The sequence below is a fragment of the Myotis myotis genome, unplaced genomic scaffold (genome assembly GCF_014108235.1).
Source record: "Myotis myotis isolate mMyoMyo1 unplaced genomic scaffold, mMyoMyo1.p scaffold_m19_p_19, whole genome shotgun sequence".
Classification (NCBI taxonomy): domain Eukaryota; kingdom Metazoa; phylum Chordata; class Mammalia; order Chiroptera; family Vespertilionidae; genus Myotis; species Myotis myotis.
Genome location: NW_023416323.1, coordinates 25,827,914 through 25,845,147, shown reverse-complemented (window position 1 = coordinate 25,845,147; position 17,234 = coordinate 25,827,914). Strand labels below are relative to the sequence as shown.

Here is a 17,234-nt window from a genome sequence, read left to right as displayed (position 1 = left end):
AATTGATGTTTTTATCTCCCTCTCTCCCTTCCTATCTCTCTAAAATCAGTAAAAACATACCCTTGGGTGAGGATTTTTTAAAAAGAACAACCTTGCTAACTTCATTTGGCTTTTCTAAATCAATGATTTAAATGTTTTGGGTATTACAGTACTTTAATCTCCTAGTTGAGTAAGCCAAAGCTGAAACAGTCGATTTTAAAGCTTAACACCCCCAGTCCTTCCTTTAAGTTTTGTAAATTCAGAATTGGTATTTTTGTTTTGTTTTAAGATTTTTAAATTGATTTTTTTTAGAGAAAGGAGGGAAAAGGAGAGAGAGAAACATCTATGTGAACTGGCTGCCACCTGCACACACTGGGGCATGTGCCCTACCAGGAATGGAACTGGCAACCTTTTGTTTCACAGGATTACACTCAATGGCCAGGGACAGAATTGGTTTTAAGGAAAGGAACAGAATGGTGGAAGAATGACCGACTAACTGAAGTAGTCAGTAGAGAAGCAGTTTGATTTTGGGTGGGTCACTTAACTTCTCCAGACCCCTGAGAACATTGGACTAGAAAAGGGACTTCTTCCACTTAGGAGCTATTAACAGACTTTAGGAGAGAAAATGCCTTAAATCTAAATATAAACTTTTATATGTGAGTACATTTTTTTTTGACAAGGGATCCACAGCCATCATCATAATCTCAAAAAAATCCAAGACAAGAAAAGATGAAGAAATACTGGTTTAAGATGGTTGAGATTCTTTCTAGCTTTGTGAATCTATAAAATCTGAGGTGTGGAATATAAAAGTAGAAATACTACTGAATTCCACATCCTTTAATGCTGATCATTTGCATATTATGATTTTGGTTTCCTTCTTCATCTTAATCATTCTCTGCTGGTCAAAGTCACAGCAAACAGGTTTCAGAATACACGACTGAAAAGTTCGAGTCTGAATGCTCAACCATCACATTCATTTAAGAGGATGGTTTTTACAGAAAGTACAAGTCTGGAACTATGATTTCCCCAAGGTAAGCAGGCTGAGTTAATGAGTTTGGCAGGAGATATTAAAGGTTCACAAAACTAACTTGGATATTGTCTGTTTCTGCTTGGGAGGTGGATTGTGTCTTAAAATATGGAACATTCTAAAGTTACATAGATTGAAGTTGAACTACCCAGCAGATCATACCTGGCACAAAATTATGTGACAATAAACTCTGTTTATTAATCGCCTGGGAGAAAACAAACCAAAAAAAATGCTAATAGTGTCAGTGCTTTCATGGTCTTAACAAAATCTGAAGGCTGGGCAACAACCAGATGCCTCCTTCTGATGAGACATTCTACTGCAGTAGTAAATAAATTCTCCTGGGAGTTTATTTATAAGAAACCATATAAGCAATCCATTTATTAACTTGGTCCAAACCACCCACTTCTACCCATCAATAAAGCAAATTCAATATAATATAGTTAGTAATGTTAGATAAGCCCAGTCTTTTAGTCTTGATAAACTTTCACTAAGTATACACTGACTCTTACTCAGAGTCATAATTAAGTTCTTCTTAGTGCCTTATTCTGGGCTCAGGATTAATTTTTCCTATTTGTATCCAGGTATAGTTTTTTCTAAAATGTCAGCGATCAACAAAGGCTTTATGTTCTGATTCACTGAAGAGTTGTTCTTTTGTATGATTCTTTATCATTCATCCATCTTTTCAAAAAGGATTTACTATCAGGTTCAGTGGGAGATTAAAAAAAGGTTACAGATGCTAGTAAATTAGTGTGGTAGAAGAGAAAAAGCACAAATCTCTACCTACCATCATACAAAGCAGAGTGTGGAGATTGTAGGGGTAGGGAAGGGCCTGCTATTTTAAAGCATGAAAAAAGTAATACCAACCCCCACGAGTAAGACAGAAAGGAAATCAGTAAGTCGAATGGAGGAGGGTCCATTTCAGTTGAGCCTTAAAAGGAGGTTGTGATTTGATGCTGTGATGCTTTGTGTATGTTGTGGAAGATGAGACAGGGGTAAGCGTTGGAAAGGCACATTCTGGCAGAGAGCAGAGACTTGAATGAGATAGTGAGGAACCCTATGGTGACCATTCTTAGGTTTACATATTTGGCATCTCCTAATGTGTGATGGGGTACAAAGTTTTAATAAAACCTGAACATTGGTCCAATAATGATTTCCCATAATCCAAATTAATGTTATGCTAAACATAGTACAGAGAGTGGCGATTTCATTTACTGTTATTTACCTATGGGCTTCCCCAGGGGGTGGTGGGGTAACAGCTGGGAAATACTGTATAGTTACATCTTCTTTTTTAAAATCTTTAAATATTTATTAATTTAAAGAAGGAATAAGAACAGCTACTTCAGAAACTATAAAGTACTGATCTTCTAAAGGCTGAAGAAATTTACACTAACTGGACCAAAAATAATACAAAATACCTAAACACAGAAAGATTTGGAAAAATCCATCTCTAGAAAGCAGGACTCAAAGACCTCACTGAATGTAGAAGAATCAATGGGAAGCAATACAAAGCTTTTTGCTGGGACATAAAGGAAGGAACCAGTCCTGTAGTCAAGAAAAAATGCTTTTTCCTCCTGATCTAAATATTTGCCTCTGGTCTGGGTTCAGAGAAAGGTTCCGATCATTTCAGCTGGTTGTCAGTCAAGGTCCCCTGCATCTTCCTTGGTTCGTTTCAGCCAGCTCCTGCAGACTCCTTTTGCTCAAGCACCAGGACCATCTGCCTGCACACAGTAGTAAACATGGAGGGGCTTCTTACTATTGTCATATTCCTCTCAGTCCCAGGTGCTGGAGCACACTACTGACTGGGATGCTACTTTAGGCACAGCTCTGAGGAGCAGCCCAAAACTGAATGCCAAGAATAATGTACGGTTACTTCTACAAGAACATGTTGAGTTTTAAAAGGGTAAAAGATGATAGCCAAGATCCCCACAAACGAGGGCCCATCCCTTCCACTGTCTCTAAAAATCAATGGAAAAATATCCTCGGGTGAGGATTGACAACAACAAAAAGACAAAAAACAAAAGCAATTCCTATAAATGTAAGTTACCTCCTCAAGCTGTTTCCTATTTCACCAATAATTTAGTTATAATTATAATACTCTAAAAATATCAGAAACAGAAAAAATGAACAGAAGATTCTTTTCTAAAGATGACTAATCACCATTGCCTTAGAATTTAAGATTAAGTACACAGGGATTACATAATTAATTACCACCAAAATAGATAAGATACAACAAAAGTGTCTTGCATCTGTGTATTGACTTCAGGCTACCATTTCCATTTATAACAAAATTCAAACATTTTTTCATAATTAGCTTTCTTTCTGCATAATGAAGAAAGCAACTAACTGACTGGCTAAGACTATGCAATTGTTCATCATAGTCAATCATGAATCCCATCCTCTGTCATTAGAATGCTCTGAATTTGAACTATGATGAAAAAAGAAAAATACATTTTTTCAAACCTCTCTCATAAAAATTAGAGCCATATCTTTCTGAAGCTCTCTGACAATTCCAATAGCATAATTACCAACTCACAACAGTTTACATCTGTGAAAAAATCCACTTTTAAACAGAGGGATCATTTAAATGGTCTGATATCTAAAGTTGTATTCTTGTGATACATATAAAGAATTTACTTAATCCACGGATGACAGCTTAAACTTGCATTTTCAGAAAAGAAGAAGAATTCAGAATGAAAAATGCAAAGTTTGAAAGTTGATATTCAATACCAGTTTCTGAATGAGAACCTGACTCACACAGCAAGTCCTTTAGCAGTTCTACGATTCTAAAAATATCTCAGAAGGGACACTTTATTCAACCTGAAATTGAGTAAGAATTTCAAATCTATGTTCTTAATTAATTCTTAGTTGGTGCAACCATGACGTCACAGAGCAGGCAACGGCACAACTAATTTTGTGAACATAAATTTGGCTCTAATTTACATATATCTTGAAATTCTTCCTAAAAATATTAGAATACTAATGAAATAAATTCTTGGTAGATTGCAAAAACCCCCTAGTCTCTGGGCAGAATTTTTCTTTGGTACATTTAGGGAAGTTCCCGAAAGGCAGTAATCACAAGGTGGGCTATCACAATACAAGACACACACACACTGGCATTCTACACACATTTGGTATTTGGTTGACAGAAATTCTATCTGATCTCTAGGTTTCCAAAGGCAAATTGTCAGTCACTGGGGTCACAATGAAATAAACAGCTTCTCCTGAATTTTTCCTTTTAACATTAATTCTCTAAAATAGTCCCAAATTAAGATCAAAATTGTGCAATGACTTCAAGCTGATAGGAGAAGAAATTACTAAATACGGATGTCAAAGAGCACTAGTCTCAGAAAATTAAGTCCACTATTTTACACCTGATCATAGCCAAAGGGCTGAGAAGCGATCTACTATTTTGGTTTTTGATGAAAAAGAACTAAGATGGAGGAAAGGATTATCAAGAATTATATTTCAGGAGTTCCTCTGCACACCTCTAAAGGAATTCATCACCATTATTTATTCAAATCCAATTCCCCAGGAGAAATTGCTCATTACAAATAAGTACCAATAAATTAGACCTGAAGGAAAAAAGAGAGAACTTCTGAATGAAGTTACAAGCCTAGTTGTCTTATGAGGACAACTTTACTTCTCTTTTTTTAAATGAAGTTGTTTTTCTAAATTGAGAAACGTAAGACTTGGGTACATAAAATAAAACCAATTTCTGGGATGGGGAGACAACACCCACAATAGAAAAAGTAAAACTTAACACTGTCTGGGACATAACAGAACCCAGAGAATACAGTCTTTTAATTGAAAATTTCTAGGTGCTTCATAATTGACTTTTTGATACAAAATAACCTATTAAATTTGCAATTTGTGGTTTTTGGTGTTGCGGTCCATAGAACAAGCTGGAAAAACCTTCAAACCTTGAGCTGAATTCCATGGGGGGTTGGCTATTTGGCTTTTCAATCAGTTTTTCCTTTTCTGAGAGGTAGCAGCAGCAACAGCACCCACCTTCTGCACAGCTTTTCTTGGCATGATGAGCCTGTAGAACCGCACAGACAGCTTTATCAACCACAGAGCAGAGAGACTCAGGGAACGCTAGCATGTGCAGCAGTCCAATGTTGTTGATCTCCAGCAGCATTCCCATATTTTCTGCCAGGTTCTAATGCATGGTTTTGACGAGCAGAAGCAAACGTTCTCCCAGCATCTGCCCCTGCACATGGACAGCAGGCTGAATGGCAGGCAGAGTGACGGCTGCGGACCGCAGAGGCAACAGCAGCATTAGATGCTAAATTCTGCACACCTGTGGGGGCACTGATTCTCTGAAAGGTAGTAGGGAAGCCACAAGAGGCCAGAGCATTCCCAGTTGGAGCCAGATGGTGAAGAGTTGGACAAGGCCCAGGCTGGCATATAGCACTTGGCATTCCTTGGAGGCTGTGAGGCCTACCACCTTACTGGCAGCAGGGAACAGGCCACATCTGTGCTAACTGGTTAGGTGTGTAACAGGGCCTTCCCTAAGCCTGTGGAACTGCTGGCACAAAGCAGCCACCAGCTGCAGGCTGGAGCTGATTTAAGATGGGCCTGCAGGGAGTGCTCTTTTTCCGGCCACCCACTGCAAATCCTGGTCGGTCAAGTATGCAGAGCCTTTTCCCTTCCTACGGGCCAAGGCAACATAAAGAGGCTTGGAACTCATGATGCATCCGTTCATTTTGGTGACTGCTTTGATTGCTTCAGGAGATGAGAAGCCGACAAAGCCAAACCCCTTGCTTCTCCCATCCTCCAGCATTACCTTAGCACTGATGATGGATCCAAAAGGAGAAAACTCCTTAAATTCTGATAATCAATGGTGTCATCCAAGTTCTTAATGTAGAGATTCCTCTGCCTGGTATCAGCTATTCTCTCTTCTTTCAGCTCTTCAAATTTCTGTTTTAACTCAGCCTATTGCTCCACTTTCTTCTGTGCATGGCCTACAAAAACGACTTTCCCACTGATTTTCTTTCCAGTCATCTCTTCCATGGCCTTAATGGCATCCTCATGTTTTTAGTAACTCACAAAGCCAAAGCCTTTGGATTTCCCACTGGGATCTGTCATCACCTTGGCACTTAGAGTCTGACCAAACTGGCTGAACAGCTCTTTCAGATTCTCATCATCCACCTCTTTCCTAAAGTTTTTGATATACACACTGGTGAACTCCTTGGCTTTGGCTCCACACTCTTCCTGCTCTTTTGAGACTTGAATCTGCCCACAAACACTTTGAGGTCATCGAGGAGCATGCCATTCATCTTCTCCATGGCCTTGCCCGCAGCCTCTTTGGTCCTGAAGTGAATAAAGGCATAACCCCCCAGCCATTCTCATCACATACCACGTTGAAGAACAGTATGTTTCCAAAAGCAGAAAAAGTCACACAAAGTGCTTTGTTATCTATAGATTTGTCCAGGTTCTTGATGAAGATGTTTCCCACATCAGACTTTCTCAAAGAGATATCCCTCTGAGACGACATGATGGGGCTCCCTAATCACATCAAAGTTCATGGTATTTAAGGCCTGCTCAGCGTCAGCGAGCTGCTGGAAGTTGACATAGGTAAAGCCCAGGAGCTGCAGGGGATCCTGTCTCAGCAGACGGGGACAGACAGCACAGGCTCTGCAGGACTGAACTTTTCATATCGCTCGGCCTCGGTGACATGCGAGTGCAGGAAATGTGAAGAGACACTTGCTTATCACACTGACTTGGGAGGCAACACTGGCATTGAGAAGTCAATGTCTAAACTAAGATGTACTACTTTTAAAAATAGTAAATCAGGAATACATACTGGTATTGACTTATACTTAATAAAAACTGCCTCAATGTTACTGGGCCAAACAGTTGTAAGCAGGCATTCAACTTGCGGAGAACTGGCATCAAGGCCCTGCTGTGCATCATCAAGGTGGTGGATGCCAACTACCCCAAGACTATACTGTGGACTCCCCAGGTGTTTCCCACCCTCTGGACACTGGTCTGTCCATTCATTGATGACAACAGAAGGCAATTCCTTATTTATGCGGGGGATGACTGTCAGGGTCCTGGAGGCCTGCTGGATTACATTGATAGAGATTAGTCCCAATTTCCTGGGTGGAGAGTGCATGGTATGTACTTAGATTGTGAAAGCAACACATGTTTATTATGGAAAGCATAAAAAATACAATAAAGAAACCAGGTCATCCGTCACCCCACCCGGCCACAACGCTGTGAAGCATCTGGTGGATTGCTTTCCAGAGTTTATGTTTTTCCTTTAGTAGATGTTCTATGCGCCTGCTTTCTACACAAATAATATTTTTAGTACATAAAACAACAAAAAACAAACACAAGCTGGCTGCAGTGTTCACCTCATCAGTCCCCACCACCTGAGTCCACCAGGAGGACTTTTTGTAAGAGGCCACACAGAACAGAAGGGGGCTCTTCTTGGCACCAGGGCTCACAGGTGGCAGGGTGAAGATGAGAGAAGCGCCCTAACTGGTTTGGCTCAGTGGACAGAGCATCGGCTTATGGACTGAATAGTCCCAGGTTCGATTCTGGTCAAGGGCACATGTCTGGGTTGTGAGCTTGATCCCCAGCAGGGGGCGTGCAGGAGGCAGCGATCAAGGACTCTCTCACCGTTGATGTTTCTATCTGTCTCTCCCTCTTCCTTCCTCTTTGAAATCAATAAAAATATATTTTTTAAAAAAGATGAGAGCAGCTGGCACAGACTCAGAGACAGAGGAGCAGGCAGAGGAGTTCAGGGATGGCTTATTCCAGACTGCAAGACAGTAGACAAAAGGCTCACAAAACAATATGACTCTCCCAGGGAGTTTGTAATTTTCAGCTGTCCTGTTCCAAACCTCCAAATTTCAAAATAAAAATTTTAAAAATTATTAAATGGGGACTCCCTTTCCTATTAAATAATTCTTCAAGAAGCAACCAAACAGTATCCACACAGCCTCAGGACATGCATTTCTCTATAAATACTGGCCATGGGCTTCTGATGGTTTAAGATCACAGCAGCCAGGGGAAGAGAGAAATAGTAAATATTTGTCAGTGCCGACTCTAAGCTCCACCCCAGGGGTAGAGCACACGAGGAGGGGGCGGGGCTGCCACGCAGAGGGGCTTCCACAGCCAGAGAGGAGGCATGTGGATGACGGCAGTTCACCACATGACTGCTGGACCAATAGGACCAACAGACGCCCAAATGAGGCAGTGGTGGTGGCAGGCAAGGGAAGGCTGGAAGCTTGCAAAAGTCCCTTCCCTGTGGGTTCTGTAAGGAGGATTTGCTTTTCCTTTTTCTTTTGTTTTCAGGTTTTAAAGATTTTCAGGTTTTAAAAAAAAACTCAAAAAATCTTTTTTTCTTGTTTTCTTCAGTCTGCTGGGCCCCAAAGCGGAGAGAGGCGGCCGGGCAAGCTACTGCTCCATTTATACCCGTCCTCTCCGGAGGCTGCTGGTGGAAGGGTGCCTCGCAACCTGGGACCAACTTTGTCTCTTTAAACTCCCCCTGCCCCCAAAGACAATCTTTAAAGAATTTCTAAAAATTAGATAGGAGCTGATCATAACATATATAAAGGTAACTCTCTGCTTCATAAATCAATCAGTTTCATGTGAAATCTCGGCTTGCTTCATTTTTCTTTAAGCACCTATTTAGGAAAGTTAGAAGATAAGTATCCTGGGCAGTGGTGGTGAGGTGCATGGCAGTGACCATGGATGAGTATCAGTCAACCTCATATAAGGAGCACAAAGGACCTGCATTTTTCTTCAGTTTGCTGGGAGGGAAGAGATGTTGAAAGGGGAGAGGAACTGAAAAAGGAAGAAAAAGAAATCCAAACAAAACAGCGAAGGTGATTACGTCCCTAAAATAACAAATGAAAGTCTAAGTCAACAAAGATTCTGCATAAAACTTAAATGTTCTCTATTCAACTAAAATTTGCTACTAAATAAGTGAATAAAAAGGAACTTCACTCTTTTGTAAAGGGAAAACACTTATTGGTTGCATTCTGAAAGGTACGTACTTTCTTTTCTTGCAATAATCATTCAAAAGCTTCTTTCTGTGATTGGGTAAGAGACTCCATGAAGTTCTGAGTATGTGTTTTCATAATGCGGCTAAATGTTAAAGCTAGTAGGAAAAAGAGTTGTAAGACTCAGCTGATAGGATACCATGATATCCTAAAATCTTAATATATCTTGGTCAATATTTTGGCTTGAAAGGTTAAGCATATGAGGAGCAGAGGCTCTGCTTTATGCCAGGCAATGTCTCCAAAGGGTGTGCGTTTCCTAATGTAACAGCAGTCATACCATATGGTGCTGCTTTCATTGGCATGAGCAGGACAGAAGCTGCCAAAAATCACATGTGCTATTTTGGGCCATGAAACGTGATAAATCCCAAATTTAAAACATACAAATTTTCTAAATTAAAAAAGTCTTTTTTAATTTTAAGTCTTCAAAAAGATTGTACTTTTACAATTCATGGCTCAACTGGGTAATAGTTCTGTCTTTGTGATAAGACAAAGATTTGATATGTTTTTATTATTGATTTTAGCGAGAGGAAAGGAGAGGGAGAGAGAGAGAAACATGGATGTGAAAGACAAACACCAACTGGCTGCCTCTGCAGACCCCCTGCTGGGGATGGAGCTCACAACCCGGGCATGTGCCCTGACCAGGAATCAAACTGGCAACCTCTTGATACATATGCAGGAGGCAATCGATCTATGTTTCACTCTCACATTGATGCTCCTCTTTCCCTCTCCTTTCCTCCATTTTCTTGCCCACCCAATACCTTGTACACAATAAACGTAAGTATGCAGAGTAAGGTGAATTGTAAACTCAAATAACATTAAAATATGGAGGGCTTTGGCCTGGACAATGCAAATATGTAAAATCATTCACACAAGCTCCTGTGGTTCTCAAGTGCGTCAATATCAGCATCTGCAAATTCTTGGACGCCACACTTAAGCTACTGAGAATCTTGTGTTCTCACAAGGCTTCCAAGTGATCTGATGGATGCTCAAGTTCAAGAACCATTGAAGTAAGAGTACTTGGGCCTTTGGTATGAGAAAGACAAAGTATGCTAAATACAGATCATTATTGGAAGAGAAGGGACATGTTCCTGCCTTGGCCAGGTTACTACTTGTAAGCGGTGGTGCAAGCCATGTAAAGTCCTGCAGTAATAACCTTCAGAGCAGCTCACCTTGATGGCCAACGCTTGTGCCCCAGAAGGTGAGAGACCTAAGCCACCTGCTGGAAGGATTGATTTTACCAAGAACCAATCTGTAGGAAGGTGCGCCTCAACTAAATTTGAACCTTATTTCTTTAATCTCCTGTTGGCCTGGAACAATGATATCATTAATCTATCATTTGGAGTATGTTATTTATTTACTGACTTATTAAGAGACATTATCCTATGTTATTAATTTGTAAATTATCATAAATTATAAATCCCACAGTGAACCTGTGTTAAATAAATTACTGGCAAAGACAATTTCATTTTCTGAGCATAATTTGCCCCAAACAAAGCACTCTTTGTTTTCTGTTTGTTTGTTTTTATATTTTTATTGATTTTAGAGGGGAAGGGAGAGGGAGAGATAGAAACTTCAATAATGAGAGAGAATCATTGATTGGCTGCCTCCTGCACACCCCCTATGGGGGGTTGAACCCACAACCCAGGCATGTGCCCTTGACCAGAATCTAACCCAGGACCTTTCAGTCCACAGGCCAGCACTCTATCCATTAAGCCAAACCAGCTAGGGCAAAACACTCTTTGTGACATCAACTCTTAAATTCTATTACACTAACTCAGTGTTAAACAATTTGTGGACAAAAAGGGGGAGCTTTAATAAATCATAAATTCCTAATTGGGCAGGTCATGTTATGTAGTCATGCCCCAGACTGATAACTTCTTCAGCAAAAGGTTTTTAAGCAAGCCCTGATAAATACCCAAATAAAGATGAGATGCTAATATAAAAAGAAAAATATCTTTGTTTATTTTATAAAATTTTTGTGGTAAAATAGAAGAAAAAAAAAACTTTTAAAAAAATGAGTTATAGCTTGCTTGAAAATACCAACTAGATGGACTATTCTCACAAACTGATCAAATGACCACTGTGGTGGTTTTTTAAATGTTCACAAATTTTAATTTTTCTTTCTTTGAAAACTGAATCAGGTCACCAAACTCCCCAAATCATAATCTTGTCCTTTTTTAGTGGCTTTGTTCCAAATTAACAAAACATAAAATAGATCAATTTATTCATGCCATGAAAGGATCCACTATAAAAAAACAAACAAACAAAAAGCTTAAACGTAACACAACTTTTATTTAAACCGTCAACTCCATCAGTACATTTAAAATGTGATATCAGATAGAGGGTGTGCTCAGTGGTTGAGCTTGGACCTATGTACCAAGAGGTCACGATTTAATTCTGGGTCAGGGTACATGCCCGGGTTGCGGGTTCCATCCCCAGTAGGAAGCATTCAGGAGGCAGCTGATCAATTATTCTCTCTCATCATTGATGTTTCTAACTCTCTCTCCTTCTTCCTTCCTCTTTCTGAAATCAATAAAGTTTTTTTTAAAAAGTGATTCCATTCTCCAAAGAATGACTTGCAACTATTTTTGTGTTTCTGTGTAAAATAACCAGGCATAAAACACCAAGCCAACTGTTAATAACTGTGTGTTACTCCGTTTCTGTAATATAGTGCAGCAGTGGCAAAATTTTCACAGGCTGCAGAAAATGGCAGAAAAGAAGTCTCCTGCTAACTCATCCTTCAATGGCAAGAACAAGGATCATTCCCAGGAATTCTCTCACTTATTTCTGCTAACTAAGGAACTTGGTTTTGAATATATAAACCCATTCTTGAATTTTGCTTTGGAACATCAGATGTTCCAAAACATATGGATTGGCAACAGATTTAACTTTGTTTCCCTTGAGCTAATTATTAGCATGTGCTCCCATTCCTGAATACAAGTTGGCCAATGGCTCAGCAACAATTAGTCAAGGATTTAAAAGATTTATGTGAAAAAAGTCACTAATGGACAGTGTTTCTCAGTGGTTAGAACATCCGCCCACGCATCGAAGGGTCGAGGGTTCTATTCCTGGTCAAGGGCATGTACTTGGGTTGCAGGTTCGACCCCTGGCCCTGATGAGGGCGGAGGCAACCAATTGATGTCTCTCTCTCTCTCTCGTTGATATTTCTATGTCTCCCTTCCCCTTTCTCCCTCCCTACTGCTCTCTAAAAAGCAATGGAAAAATATCCTTGGGTGATAATTAACAACAACAAAATAGTCACTAATTCATACAGGGACAATTATAAACTAGTGATAATTCACCTATTTAATTTGATATTGCAGTAAGAGTTAATTCTCCTAAATCACAAAAAATCCCTTTTGCTTTTGCTATAAGAAAGCAAAAGCAATCCAATAGGAGAAAAGATGGAAACAAGCAACAATAAGAGCCTATAGGTTATTTCATCATTTTATAAACCTTGATTTTGAATACTAGAAGTTCTTTTACTAGAAAGTTTAAAGTTTTTTACTAGAAGAAAAGGACTTCTCTCCACAAAATTTTTGGTGTTTTTGAACTTTTTATAGTAAAAAATCTTGACTAAAACTACATATGTTATACCATAGGAATCCAATCCTGTCTCTTGATCTATGAGTGGGAGATCCTGTGGTATATAGCTTTTCCAACTATTTAATACTAGAGCAGCGGTTCTCAACCTGTGGGTCGCGACCCCTTTGGCGGTCGAACGACCCTTTCACAGGGGTCGCCTAAGACCATCCTGCATATCAGATATTTACATTATGATTCATAACAGTAGCAAAATTACAGTTATGAAGTAGCAACGAAAATAATTTTATGGTTGGGGTCACAACATGAGGAACTGTATTTAAAGGGCCAGAAGGTTGAGAACCACTGTACTAGAGGCCCTATGCACGAAATTCATGCAAGTTTAGGCCTTCCTTCCCCCAGCTGCTGGCACCGGCTTCCCTCTGGCACCCAGGACCCGGACTTCCCTCTAGCTGCCGGCAGGCACCCGGGACCTGGGCTTCCCTCACAGCCCCACCTTCATCCAGAAGGTCATCCAGAAGGATGTCTGGAAGGATGTCCAGTCTAATTAGCATATTATGCTTTTATTATTATAGATAAGAAATAAAGAATGGTAGGACAGTGGCAAAGGGGGTGAGGGGCATATCTTACTTTGTTGATGAAATAAAATGTGAGTTTCCTAAATATCATTTACTTTTCTCTGCTTTCACAGAATGCTAATAACATTTCTGACTAGGAAAGGTTTAAAATCATTATGTTTTTATTAAAAATTTTTATGTTGATATTATTGCAGAATTCCTCCCCAACCCACTGCCACCTCCACCTCCCCCTACCTCTCCTCTTTCCTTGGCCTTTACCAAATTATTGTCCATAGATTCCATTTGTTTGTTCTCATCAATAACCTTGAGAACTTTTTAATAATGAAGTTTTGTTTTGCTGATTAAACCTAATGTTGAGAATTGTTTAAATCAGCAAAACTTGACTATGATAAAGTGGAATCTGTAGTTCAGGCTATGAAACATGGGCACTGACCTCTAAGATGAGAGGATGAGAGAGGGAGGGAGGGAGAGGATCTCCTTTTGTTTTTGGTAGGAGGAACACATTAAGTTCAGTTACCTGTGTTGTGAACATTTCCCTCAGCTCTAGCCTGGCTCACAGTAGTTTCAGTGAAATTTGTGATGCCAGCTCTTTAGAATGTGAAATGAGCAAATTGACAGGTATGTCTTTATTCTAATGAAAGAAGTGGTGAACTTTTGTCTCTCCCCAGAGACAATGTCTACTCTTAGTCCTATTCTTGGTTAAGTGCTTTAGGTGGGACTTCATTCCTGAGAGAGGGGTACAGCAAATGACTCCAATCATACACATATAGCATTCCTAAATGATTCAGGGACTGTGACAATGACAAATAAAACATTTTCAAATAATGCTGGCACAAATGGCTACGTGGGGGTAAGAGCTACTTTGACCACCTTGCCATCCCGTGGAGGCTGTGAAAGAAGTCAGCCAGAAGCAGATGTTAAGGAGAAATCATTTCAACTAAGAGGTTGAGCCGCCAATATCTAGCTACGCCCAAAGCCATATGAAACAAATTCTCTTTTAGCTTAAGCTAGTTTGGATAGGACTTCAATAGAATTATATCTCCTAAATATAGTGAGGAACATATACCTGTACTTAAAGCTCACTCTGATAAAACCAAGGTGAAAGAAACATTAGAATAATTTTACTCTTTAATCTAGCCCTTGTTTATTTAAGGTTCCAATAACACAGTAACTAGGTCTTTTTTCTTTTAAAGAAATCTAATGGTATTATGCACACTATATGCTAAATGCAATGAAGTCACCCAAATTTAAGGAGATATGGGAAAAGAGAACATATTTTTAAAACACCAAAGCTAATTATTACATACTCTCGCAAATGGGCCTGTTTAATTCCGAAGCACGTTTGACAGCAACTTCTAATATTCTCCAAAAGTAACATGACACACTTTCATATCCTACATTACCTAATCTCAATGGGATTTGTCCTAAATCCCTTCTTTTTCTTTTTCTTTTTAAAATATATTTCACTGATTTTTTACAGAGAGGAAGGGAGAAGGATAGAGAGTTAGAAACATCGATGAGAGAGAAACATCGATCAGCTGCCTCCTGCACACCTCCCACTGGGGATGTGCCCGCAACCAAGGTATATGCCCTTGACCGGAATCGAACCTGGGACCCTTCAGTCCACAGGCTGACACTCTATCCACTGAGCCAAACCAGTCAGGGCAATCCCTTCTTATTAATATTTTTACTGATTTCAGAGAGGAAGGGAGAGGGAGAGATAGAAACATCAATGATGAGAGAGAATCATTGATTGGCTGCCTCCTGCACGCCCCCACTGGGGATCGAGCCTGCAATCTGGGCATATGCCCTGACCGGGAATCAAACTGGTGACCTCTTGGTTCCTGGGTCGACGTTCAACTGCTGAGCCACACCCAGCAGGGCCTAAATCCCATCTTTTAATAAGGCTTAGAAGAGTTACTAATTTTTCACTTCTTTATTTCACTTTGTTTTTTTAATGAGTAGATGGAACTTGAGTTTATATCTCAGTATTAAATTCTATTATCAGATCCCTGGCTGCAGCTACAGTATGCTGAAACCCCAAAGGGGATTTCAATGATGGTCTCACAACAGAACAAGTCAAACAGGAGTTTTGTGAAACTATCCTATATAATAAAAGCCTAATATGAAAATCGACCAAACAGTGGAATGACTGGTTGGTGGGGGGCGGGGCTGGCGCCAGGCCAGCCAAGGTCGGTGCCAGCAGGGAGAGGGAGGGGACAGTGATAGGGGGGTGGCAACGACCTGCGGCGGCAGCGGAGGGGGTACTGTCCTCCCCCCCTCATCACCCCACTGGTCACCTCCCACAGAGGGAAGCCACAAGCGGGGGCAGCGGAGCGATTGGGGCCAGGTCCCGCCACTCACCTGCTGGCGCCGTCCATCCCCCAGCCTGCCGGTTGCCTCCCGCAGAGGGAGGCCAGACTGAGGCTTAGACCCGCTCCCTAAGCCATCAATCGGACATCTCCTGAGGGCTCCTGGACTGCGAGAGGGCAACCAAGGTACATGCACAAATTTTCATGCACCAGGCCTCCAGTTAAAAATAAAACGCCTGCCTCTCTGTAAGGCCCAGAAGCTGATGATGACTTTAAGCAGTCCTAGAAAGAATGTGTCCTGTTTGTCATCTCAGAGATAGGTCTGAAACAAAACCAACCAAAAAAGAGTTTTGTGGCTGTTGATCTATAGTAGTTGCTGCTACAATTACTATGAGGATACAAGAGTCAAGAGAGAAAGCAGAAAAGAAAAAAAAGTGCATTAAACAAAAAGACAAGTGTAGGAAGAGAATTTGCTCATGTTTTCATAACAAAGCGGCTAGAATACTGATGTAAAAATGTGGTAAATGTTTACAGACTGGTAAATATTAACACGCTCAATTTTGCAATTCAAAGCATTTTGAACTATTTAATGTTTGGAATAACTCCAGTTTGACTTTATAGTGACTATCTCAAATGATAATGATCCTAGACATAATTCACTGCACAAAATGTAAACATTAGTCCTGATTTTAATGCATACTAAAAGGCACACACAGTTGTCAAATCACATAAGGGGCAAAAATTTCGTTCTTTACGGCACATCTACATTTATTAATGTATTTCTTCTTTTGCCTTATCAACTACAAGATTAAATATAAGTGGGGACAAAAGTACCAGTTATTAGGCATTCATTCACCATCACACCAATGTGATTCACCTCTGCCATGTCGCTGACACACTGCTCTAAAACGTTGGTTTGCTGTTCAAGAAAAAACATATCTAATTTGAAACAGCTAACCTCAAGATCCAAGAATCACAGCAACAGCCTACTATAAATTATCAAAATATTTGATCTTCCTAAAATACTTAAATACCTTCATTCCTAGTTGGTGTAGCCCAGAGAAACATAGTAAACCACATCCTTAAAGAAGACTGGCAAGCAAAGGCACTTATTAACTATTAAGAAAAATGATAATTTCCTTGGCTATAGCAGTGTGTAAATGTAATAAAAATAACTGGGTAAGAAAGATTTGTTTCAGTGGAAGGAAACAAATATTTAGGAAACAAAATAATTCGAAGATATTTTTTTATATCTCACCTGTAGATTTAAACTGGAGAATGTCAAATTACAATTGCTTTGCCACATACACATAAGGTAGCTTAGAAAAACAGCTCATTGTAAAAGAATTGAACCATAAAATAAATAAATTACTGAATTCCGCTACCTTCAGGTTGATGTAAAAGTTTTAACTTCCACTAGACATGCCACAACTCATGAGTATGGAGTGGGTGATCTGTCATCCAGGCCCTACAGCAGCCGTCAGTAAGTGTTTTGGTAACCACTTTTTTTCATACCAAGCCTGAATTTTCCATATTGGTAAGCACTCAACCTTATGACAGCCACAATCAGATCTGGCCAACTCAAAAGCCCAATGATAACAAAAAATATTTTGTTTCATCCTTTTATTAACTTAACAAAAGCAAGTTTTTGTCTGTTGTGTGTGTTTAAATTGAAATGAACAGTGCCTACTGACTTAACTCAGGTTCTACCTCCTAAAATGTGACTCTTCACCTATTTAATTTTTATAGTTCTACATATTATCTTCTCTTTGCAAAGTGC

The 17,234-nt window shown here is 39.9% G+C and overlaps 1 protein-coding gene and 1 pseudogene across 2 annotated transcripts in view; both read right to left on the bottom strand.

Annotated features, from left to right (window-relative positions):
- GLG1 (golgi glycoprotein 1) overlaps nucleotides 1-17,234 on the bottom strand; it is a 115,519-nt gene that overhangs the window by 58,573 nt on the left and 39,712 nt on the right. The window lies entirely within an intron of this gene.
- LOC118674689 lies at nucleotides 814-7,124 on the bottom strand (annotated as a pseudogene).